An 11,475-nucleotide genomic window follows, 5' to 3' on the forward strand; every position below is an offset into this window, starting at 1 on the left:
CCACCACTTATTTCCAGTCTAGTTGACCTTCTACTTTTTATATATATAAATGTTCTTAACAAGTATATTATGTGTGATCAGATTGTTCGAAATGTATTGCACTAATATTGCACTATCACATAGTTCTGATGATAATCTTCGTCTTCTTATTACATTATCGAAACAATCTTATAGTAAGGAATACTACTACTTCTGAAATTATAACGTTATTCTGTATTCATATAAAGGATACATAAATGACACAATATAATGGGAAATCGAACAGAATTACATACGATGTGATTGAGCAACACTCTCCTCCTGTGTATTTATGGGAGCTGAGAGAAAAGCAACAACACACCTGAATCAAGTATGCTTAAGCAAAGTGTGGAAAACCTATCTACAAAGCAGTTATCGTTTGTGTGTGCATCTACGAAACTCGTAAATTTGACGGTCAGTCAGTCAGTCAGCTACAACGTAGGACCAGGCACATATATGCATCGGTCCAAGTTGCCATACCTCGTTAGCACAACAAGATCAACACCGGATTAATAGTAGTTAATTTAGTGTTGGTAGTAGTATATAAATTATAGGTTGTATATAAGGATATAGTACAGGAAGGAAGAGAGATATGAAGCAATTTTAGTCTCAAGGTTTAAGGGAAGATAAAGAGTGTATACACCTACGCCATTGTGATCGATTCTGAGCCATGTCACACAGAGTCTCCAACCATTGATTACGATAGTCACGCGGACCCCAACCAGGTAGTCTGCATCTACCAACATGGCTCAGACTAGAAGTTAGTGACTTCAAGCACTGATGCCATGTTTTGGTTTGGCCGCCCCTAACTCTCTTCCAACCGTCCCCAATACTAGTCATCATAGCGCGTCGTGGTAATCGGTGTTCAGGCATACGTAACACATGGCCCAACCATCTCAGTCGATGAAGATTCATCACCTCATCAACTGATTTACCATCGTTCCCTAATACCCTGCGTCTAACCTCACTATTACTTACCCGGTTATCCCAGCAGATGCGAGCAATATTTCTAAGGCATCTGTGGTCAAATACTAGTAACCTACGAGTATCTTCTACTCTTAATGGCCATGTTTCACAGCCGTAAAGTAGAACAGAACGAACTGATGCGCAGTATACTCGTCCCTTAATTGATAGACGGATATCTCGTCTTCGCCATAGGCGACGTAAGTTGGCAAAAGCCAAACGAGCTTTTTGAATCCGTGCTGAGATTTCGTCAGACACCAACCCATTAGGGCTGATCAGACTTCCAAGATAAGTGAAGTTGTCGACGTGTTCGACTACTTCACTCCCTATCCTTAGTTCAGGTGTTGACGCAGGCCAGTCCTGGAGTAACAATTTACATTTGGATGGGGAGAAACGCATCCCAAACATCCTGGCATTATTACTGAGTTCCAACAGAAGACTCTGCATTTTGCCAGCGTCTTCACCAAACAGGACTATGTCATCTGCGTATTCTAAGTCTATAAGTGAATATCCTGGTAGGAGATCAATTCCTGTAGATTCAGTCGAAGAGAGTGTTATTTGCAGCAACAGGTCTATAATGAAGTTAAACAAAAATGGGGATAGTGGACAACCTTGACGGACACCACTTGAGGTTGTAAAATCATATGACAGTTCGCCATAAGCTCTCACTCGACTGGTAGTGTTCGAGTAAAGAGCCTTCAAAAGGTTTATGTACTTCTCAGGTACACCTTTCAATGACAGACACTGCCACAGAACCTCTCGGTCTACAGAGTCAAATGCTGCTTTCAAGTCAAGAAAAACTATCATTGTCGGACGCCGATAAGCGTGTCTGTGCTCTAAAACTTGACGAATGGTGAATATGTGGTCGATACAGCCACGACCAGGTCTGAAGCCAGCCTGATTTTCTCGTGTTTGCAGTTCACGAGTCTTAGTTAGGCGCCCGATAATTATTGAGGCTAGTATTTTAGATGCTATGTTAGTCAGACTAATCCCTCTATGGTTATCGCAGGATGATTTGGACCCCTTTTTATATATTGGGACAATAAGTGATTGTGACCAGTCGGATGGGATTACATCCGTCTCCCAGATTTTAGCCAGAATATTAGTCAACCTAATTGCTAAAATTGGACCACCATATTTAAAGACCTCTGGAGCCAATCCATCTGGACCAGCTGCTTTTCCTCGTTTCAGATTACTTATAGCCTTTTGAACTTCAAGTAGGGTCGGGGGGCCTACCTCAATGTTCCATTCAGGTTTTCTGGGAATAGTGGGTAGTTGTGCAGTAGCTGAAGGCCAGCTAAACTGTTCCTTAAAGTGTTCCGCCCATCGTTCTAAACGTTTAGGTTGAGAGCAGATAAGGGTTCCGTCTTTTTCCGAGATTGTCTCACTTACACTTGACTTCTTAATTCCGGTTTCTTTTATTAGTCTGAATAGTTGCCTGGTGTTGCCTACAGCCGCTGCCTTTTCCATCTCTTTTGCTTTCGTTGCCCACCACTGCTCACGATCGTTCCTTAGACTTTTAGTTAACCTAGATCTAATTTGTTTACGCTCTTCGTCGTGTTCAGAGCCTGATGGGATGAGTTTACGCGAATCCATCAGTGAAATAGACTTAGAGGAAATCCACTGGTTTTTCGGAGCCCTATGGTTTAAATGACTAATAGATGTTACTGCTGTTTCCACAGCTGTTCGTATGTCTTTCCAAGCAGCATCTGGGTCAGTCTCGTTTACAGAACTGCCTAGATGTGAACTCAGTTGTTTCTGGAATTCGCATTTGGCTTTCTCGTCTTCCAGTTCAATCCTAATGGGTCTTCTTAGTGTAATTTTCCTGCGTCCATTGAGGCGCAGACAAATGCGCGCTCGTATTAAAGCGTGATCAGAGTCTAAACAAGTATTCCAATACGAGCGACAATCTTCTATTGAGCCTCTCCAACGATGACTGATGACGATATGGTCTATTTGAGTCCATCGTTGGTTTGGTGCAGGTGGTCGCCATGTTAGACGATGTCTCTCCTTATTTTTAAAATTAGTGCTTGCTAAAAATAAACGATTGTCTGAGCATAGTTGCAACAGACGATCACCATTATCGGTTCGTTGAGCCGGAATACTAAAACACCCACCTAAATGTCTTTGTTTGATTTAAGCTGCCTACCTGGGCATTAAAGTCACCCGCTACGACTACTATGTCTGAGCGCTTAGTTTTCTGAAGAAGCTCAGAGAGTTTTCTGTAAAAGTCATCTTTCACTTCATCATGGCTGCAGTCAGTGGGAGCGTAGGCAGAAACGACGAAAAGGCAACGACGTGTGTCCCTATCCTTCCGAGTTCTTACGGAGCCATTTAGCCGGACAGCACACAGGCGACTGTTAACGGGGATCCATTCTAGTAGTGCCTGTTCTGCCCTTGTACTTAGTGCTATGCCTACACCTGCAAGTCCGCGAGAACTAGCCAACGGGTCGCCAGATACACGGAGGGTGTATTTCGTCGGCTGTCCATTTTGGCGAGGTGAGGTCAAGTGAATGACCACACTGGGATCCTGTATGCGTGTTTCGGAGACACAGCATACATCAATGGTACGAGATTCTAGAGTTTTAGCTAAGGAGGCCTGTTGACCGATTTGGCATAGGGTACGTACGTTGAAGGCTCCAATGTGTAGTTTGGAGCGAGGTTTTAGTAGACCTGGGACAGCGTTTCGCGCACTAGAATCGTTGGCCATGGTGACACTTGAGGAGGAAACCGAGAGAGGAAGTTTAGTGTTGAAAGTCAAGGTAGAAGGAATAGTAGGAAGTGAAGAAGGAGATTGATTATGAATACAATGGTCTTGAGTGTTGTTAGAGGTATGAGGGCAGTTATCACTTCCCGGTTGCCCACACCGTGGAAGGATTCTTCTAGAGGTACCTGAAAAGGAAATTGGGTTAGAAGTGGTCTTAATGACCTGAGAGCGTGACCGCAGTGCCCAAGGGACAACTGCTTGAGGTCGGTCACACACGACCTTTTTGTGGGTAGTTTTTGTGTTAGCTCCGTTCTTCAATGGACCTTACCGCCGGAGACGGATATCCGTGGGATAAGGCGAGGTGTGCATTTTTAGGGTCGACCTTTTCTAACCCCACCCCTCCTTGTGGGAAGGCAGCATCGCTGTCATGCTGGTTGTCTGAAGGAAACACCTTACTGCTGTCACACCTCTGTACAGTCAGCAGTACGACTTCGCCTTCGGACCTTGGGTTTGCTGCTTTTAGTCTCACCGCTCTTCAACCGACCTGTCTGGCATGGTAGGACCTCGAGGAACGATTGTTCCAGCCAGCATAGCTCGATTGCTTCATCACGATAGGCAAGCCCGACCACCACGTCAAGGTAGCAGCAACGATCGGGAATGTGATTTAAAGTCGAGTTCGTAATTCTCCACCGAGTTACATAAACACTATCACTCATCAGTCCCTACCACTCTCGACTTCCTTTATTATTTATTTAAATGCATAGACATTGGTACAAAGAGGCACCAAATAGATATGAGCCACATAAATCATTCGATTTGTGTGAGGGCTGTTTATTATTTATTTATTTAAACACATATATATTGGTACAAAAGGGCACCAGGTACATATGCGCCACACAAAATAATGAAAGTAGGAAGAGAAGGGATGAAAAGATAAGGCGGACTGAAATGTACAACCAGAAGACTCTTTCAGTTAGGAAAGTTAGAACCATTCTTTATGTAGAAAGTAAAAGAAGGTTGCAGCAGGATCGCCACTGGCTTCTATTCTGAGCCATATCCGATAACGTCTCTAGCCACTGTGTTGCACCATCTCTCGGACCCCAACCAGGGAGTCGTGAAGGACCAACGGGAGCTAGCCCTTTGCAGCTTTCTTTCATGCCACGACACCATGTCATACACTGACCTCCTCTCCGCTTTTTCCAACTAGTCCCAGGGTCGGCAAATAATGCACGACGTGGAAGTCTCTGGGACGACATTCGTAAAACATGTCCAAGCCACCGAAGTCGGTGTTTCAAGATGGTGACACCAATTGAATTATCGTCTCTGCGCCCGAACACACGATGCCGAACCTCTGCATTACTAACATGGTGTTGCCACTGTATGTCAGCAATCCTTCGGAGACAACGATGATCGAACACAGAGAGACGTCTAACATCCTCAACTCGGAGAGGCCAGGTTTCACAAGCATAGAGCAAAACTGCTCTCACCGACGCGTTGTAGATCCGACCTTTTACAGCCAGACTAACTTCACGAAGGCGCCAAAGATGGCCCAGATTGGCATAAGCCGCTCAGGCTTTCATTATACGTGCATCAATCTCATCACTCACGCCACCACCAGCACTTATATAGCTACCTAGATACACGAACTTCTCAACTACTTCAATCTGCTCACCATCTAGGGTGAGTACAGGATGAGAATCCTGCCAGTCTTGTAGGAGTACTTTGCACTTGGAGGGTGCAAAGCACATGCCGTACCTGCGGACACTGATTGCCAACTGATTAAGTGCTGATTGCATGCCTTGGGCATTATCGCACAGTAAGACAATATCATCCGCATACTCAAGGTCGAGAAGTCGTTCTCCAGGCAACATATCCACACCGCCATTACTTACATCCGTCAGAGCTGTTTCCAGGATGTCGTCGATAGCAAAGTTGAAGAGGAATGGTGAGATCGGGCAACCCTGCCTAACCCCACTGCTCGAATGGAACAAGGGAGAAAGGTGGTTGTATGCCCTCACTCTGCCTGAGGTGTTCGTATACAGGGCCTTTAAGATGTTAATGAACTTCTCAGGCACACCCTTCTTCAATAGACAATCCCAGAGAACAGTCCTGTCCAACGAATCGAAGGCCGCCCTGATATCAAGAAACACTACGATTGTTGGCCTGCGATAAGTATGACGGTGTTCTAACATTTGGCGGAGGGTGAAGATGTGATCAATGCATCCTCGACCAGAACGAAAACCAGCTTGCTCCTCGCGAGTCAATAGTTCTCGGGTTTTAAACAACCTACGAAGAATGATAGAAGTCAATAGTTTGGACGCAATCGAAAGTAGACTTATCCCCCGATAGTTATTGCAGGAACAACGTGAACCCTTTTTAAAGATAGGGACGACTATTGACTCATTCCAAGATGTTGGAATACTTTCTTGCTCCCAAACCTTTCCAAACAACACAGTCAATTCCTTAGTCAGAAAGTCACCACCATCTTTAAAAAGAGCCGGAGGTAAGTCATCTGGGCCCGGTGATTTGTAACGTTTCAAGAGTTGGAGTTCCTTGCGGACTTCCGCCTCGTTTGATGGATCAGTCGTCACCGGCCATGGGGGGCAGGACAAGCTGGTTGACGTTGCCGGAGCAGCAGGCCAGTTGAACTGCCCTTCGAAGAATCCCGCCCATCGTCCAAGACGTCGAGAGATATTAGTGATTGGCATCCCATCATCCTCGTAGATTGTTTCACTCACACCAGACTTCTTGCTGCCAGTGGCTCGGATGAGTTGGAAGAGCTTCCGGCAGTTACCAGATGCAGCTGCTGCTTCCATCTCATTAGCACGCTCCGACCACCAGGCTTCCCGGTCCTTACGCAAGCTTTGCCCGATTTCATTACGTAACAGCCTTCGTTTGTGGTCAAACTCACGGTCACCTGGAGTAGACCGACGGGCTTCCATCAGTTGTAAGGAGCCAGAAGAAACCCAGTGCTTGTAAGCGGGACGTTTCGCGAAGCCGCAAGCGGCTTTACTCGCCATTTTCATGGCGTCGTGAAGATGCAACCAATGCTCACCTATACTTTTCGGTGGGGTGGTAGCTAGCCTAGAGGCTAGCTCCGCTCGATACTTACTTGCAACAGAAGTTGCAGCCAGTTTACTAATATCAATCCGTTGGTGGTGGTGGTGGTCAATCCTTCGGCCACTGAAAAGTAAGGGGAGATTGGCGCAGACCAGGGCATGATCAGACTCCAGATAGGTACTCCAAAAGGAGCGGCAGTCTTGTACACAACCACGCCAGCGGTAGCTGATCGCGATGTGATCAATCTGAGTCCAGGCTTGGGATGCAGAGGGAGGACGCCAGGTGGCACACCGGCGATGACTGTGCCGGAAGTTAGTGCTGGCCAGAAACAGGTTGTGGTCTGTGCACAGTTGCAGCAAACGGTCCCCGTTATCTGTCCTGCGACCAACAAGTCCCCATCGGCCACCTAAACGACTCTCTTCTGTGCCTAGACGCCCGACCTGTGCATTCAAGTCTCCGGCTAGTACTACAATATCTGTCGAACGCGCTTTCTGGAGAAGAACTGTTAACTGATGGTAAAACTCATCCTTGATTGCATCCGGGCTGCAATCTGTCGGGGCATAGGCGGAGATGACGAAAAGACACCGTTTCTCACGCCGATTTCTTCTCACTTTGATGGAACTTTCTAATCTAACAGCACATAACCGACTGTTAGTGGGGATCCAATCGATTAGTGCTGCCTCAGCCCTAGCGCTTAGTGCGACACCAACGCCAGCAAGACCAGACGAAGATGCCACAGGGTCCCCGGATAAGCGCACGTGGAACAAGCTTTTCGAGGCGACAGATGGAGAGCGGATTTGTAGTACTTCACTAGAGTCTTGAATACGGGTCTCGGATAGACAGCAAACATCAACATTAAGACCTTCCAAAGACATAGCCAGCCCTATCTGTTGTCTGATATGCATTAGTGTGCGAACGTTGAAGGAAGCCAGCTTGAACGGCGTACGTGGTTTCAGAAAGACTGCTTCAGTATTCATTATCGGTGGAAGCATTCACTTTCAACCAGACAGTGACTGGAGATCGTTTAGATAGGACAGATTTTCCACCATGGGCGAGCTGCTGCATAAGTTGAAAAGTAAGGTTACACAAATTGGGGATAAAAGGGGGTGTTAGCGATATGGCAAATAATAATAATAATAATAATAATAATAATAATAATAAAGGTAATAATAATAATAATGTAAATTGTCTTGCTTTTAGTATGAGCAGGGATATTATCGTCAATAGAGTTCATCATTTCATTCATTTGTGTGTGGGCTGTGATACTGCCCGGGTGCCCAAACCGAAGCAGGTGGCATCCTTAGGGGACCACACCCCGAGCCTTTGACCTAAAGGTCTGATCCACAAGGCAGTGGAGCATCGTGAGGAGACGCAGTCCCATGGTAGCCGGTGATCAACGATTGATTCGTACGCCATTTGTTCTTCCAGGATACTGGAGCCCATGTGCACCATTGGTTTGGAATCAGGGCCTTCCAACTCCCCTAGGTGGACTCGCCTTGTCCACGAACCCGGTTAAAGCGCCGGACGTTCGCTTTTCGTCCTCTCAATTTCGTAAACAACAATATTGCCATGAGAAGGTAGTGAGTAGGACTTCCCTAACAGAGGCTGTATATTCTCTGGCCATGTGAGAGCATTTCGAGAGGGAGTGCTGACTGTCCCCACTCTCGGTTGTACCAGGGCATATGGGGGCTGCAGTCATTTAGTTGTGTTTAATCTTAATCTTCCTCTAAATCCTAAGTTTCAGTAATATGTTCTGAAGATCAGTTTTTGAATATTCTGAAAATGATTACACAACGCATACCGACATTACCTCATGCTTTTTAGTCCCCGATTCTTCCCATCCCCCTCTCCTAGTATTCAATATTTAGCTTTTTTCTGCTCTCAACCCAAACGTTCAGAACGATGGGCGGAACACTTTAAGGAACAGTTTAGCTGGCCTTCAGCTACTGCACAACTACCCACTATTCCCAGAAAACCTGAATGGAACATTGAGGTAGGCCCCCCGACCCTACTTGAAGTTCAAAAGGCTATAAGTAATCTGAAACGAGGAAAAGCAGCTGGTCCAGATGGATTGGCTCCAGAGGTCTTTAAATATGGTGGTCCAATTTTAGCAATTAGGTTGACTAATATTCTGGCTAAAATCTGGGAGACGGATGTAATCCCATCCGACTGGTCACAATCACTTATTGTCCCAATATATAAAAAGGGGTCCAAATCATCCTGCGATAACCATAGAGGGATTAGTCTGACTAACATAGCATCTAAAATACTAGCCTCAATAATTATCGGGCGCCTAACTAAGACTCGTGAACTGCAAACACGAGAAAATCAGGCTGGCTTCAGACCTGGTCGTGGCTGTATCGACCACATATTCACCATTCGTCAAGTTTTAGAGCACAGACATGTTTATCGGCGTCCGACAATGATAGTTTTTCTTGACTTGAAAGCAGCATTTGACTCTGTAGACCGAGAGGTTCTGTGGCAGTGTCTGTCATTGAAAGGTGTACCTGAGAAGTACATAAACCTTTTGAAGGCTCTTTACTCGAACACTATCAGTCGAGTGAGAGCTTATGGCGAACTGTCATATGATTTTACAACCTCAAGTGGTGTCCGTCAAGGCTGTCCACTATCCCCATTTTTGTTTAACTTCATTATAGACCTGTTGCTGGAAATAACACTCTCGTCGACTGAATCTACAGGAATTGATCTCCTACCAGGGGGACCACTAAGCGACTTAGAATACGCAGATGACATAGTCCTGTTTGGTGAAGACGCTGACAAAATGCAGAGTCTTCTGTTGGGACTCAGTAATAATGCCAGGATGTTTGGGATGCGTTTCTCCCCATCCAAATGTAAATTGTTACTCCAGGACTGGCCTGCGTCAACACCCGAACTAAGGATAGGGAGTGAAGTAGTCGAACGCGTGGACAACTTCACTTATCTTGGAAGTCTGATCAGCCCTAATGGGTTGGTGTCTGACGAAATCTCAGCACGGATTCAAAAAGCTCGTTTGGCTTTTGCCAACTTACGTCACCTATGGCGAAGACGAGATATCCGTCTATCAATTAAGGGACGAGTATACTGTACAGCAGTTTGTCCTGTTCTACTTTACGGCTGTGAGACATGGCCAATAAGAGTAGAAGATACTCGTAGGTTACTAGTATTTGACCACAGATGTCTTAGAAATATTGCTCGCATCTGCTGGGATAACCGGGTAAGTAATAGTGAGGTTAGACGCAGGGTATTAGGGAATGATGGTAAAACAGTTGATGAGGTCATGAACCTTAATCGACTGAGATGGTTGGGCCACGTGTTACGTATGCCTAAACACCGATTACCACGACGCGCTATGTTGACTAGTATTGGCGATGGTTGGAAGAGAGTTAGGGGCGGCCAAACCAAAACATGGCATCAGTGCTTAAAGTCACTAACTTCTAGTCTGAGCCATGTTGGCAGATGCAGACTACCTGGTTGGGGTTCGCGTGACTATCATAACCAATAGTTGGAGACTCTAGGTGACATGGCTCAGAATCGATCACAATGGCGTAGGTGTATACACTCTTTATCTTCCCTTAAACCTTGAGATTAAAATTGCTTCATATCTCTCTTCCTTCCTGTACTATATCCTTCTATACAACCTTTCTTTATATACTACCACCACTAAATTAATTACTTCTATGAATCCGGTGTTCATCTTGTTGTGCTAACGAGGTATGGCAACTTGGACCGATGCATATATGTGCCTGGTCCTACGTTGTAGCTGACTGACTGACTGACTTTTTTCTTACTGTATATATCGTTTCGGCTCCTTTGGCTCTCGTCCTGTTAAATTCTTCCCACTGTGTTGGTATAAAATGTGGTTACTTGATCCAGTTGATGAGATTGTGAATCTTCATCGACCTAAATGGATGGGCCACGTGTTACATATGCCTGAACACCGACTACCACGACGCGTAATGCTGACTAGTATTGGAGATCGTTGGAAGAAATTTAGGGGCAATCAAACCAAAACGTGGCATCAGTCCTTGAAGCTACTAACTTCTGGTTTGAATAATGTTGGTAGATGCAGACTAACTGTTTGGGGTCCATGTGAATATCGTAACCAATGGTTGAAGACTCTGGGCGACATGACTTAGGATCGACCACAATCGCGTAGGTGTATACACTTTGTCTTCTCTTAAACTGTGAGATTAAAATTGCTTTATACTTTACTTTCTACGAACTAATTATTTCTTCCTGTATTATATCCTTATACACAGTATTTCCTTTATATATATATATATATATATTTCACCTCTTCCGGAACACAGATTTGGCCCTCCGTTGCTTTGGTACGACCGAGAGTGGGGACAGTCAGCACTCCCTCTCGAAATGCCCTCACATGGCCACGAACATACAACCACTTCTAGGGAAATCCTACTCACCGTCTTCTCGTGGCTAGGGTGTTGTTTACGAAGTTGAGAGGACGAAAAGAAAATGTCCGATGCTTTAGTCGGGTTGGTGGACACGGTGAGTCCACCTAGGGGAGTTGGAAGGCCCTGATTCCAAACCAATGGTGCACATGGTCTCCAGTATCCTGGAAGAACAAATGGCATATGAACCAATTGTTGGTACCGGCTATCATGGGACTGCATCTCCTCACGATGCTCCACTGCCTTGTGGGTCAAACCTTTAGGTCAAAGGCTAAGGGTGTGGTCCCCTAAGGATGCCACCTGCTTCGGTCTAGG

Source organism: Schistosoma mansoni, chromosome 1, assembly GCF_000237925.1.
Source record: "Schistosoma mansoni strain Puerto Rico chromosome 1, complete genome".
Taxonomy (NCBI): domain Eukaryota; kingdom Metazoa; phylum Platyhelminthes; class Trematoda; order Strigeidida; family Schistosomatidae; genus Schistosoma; species Schistosoma mansoni.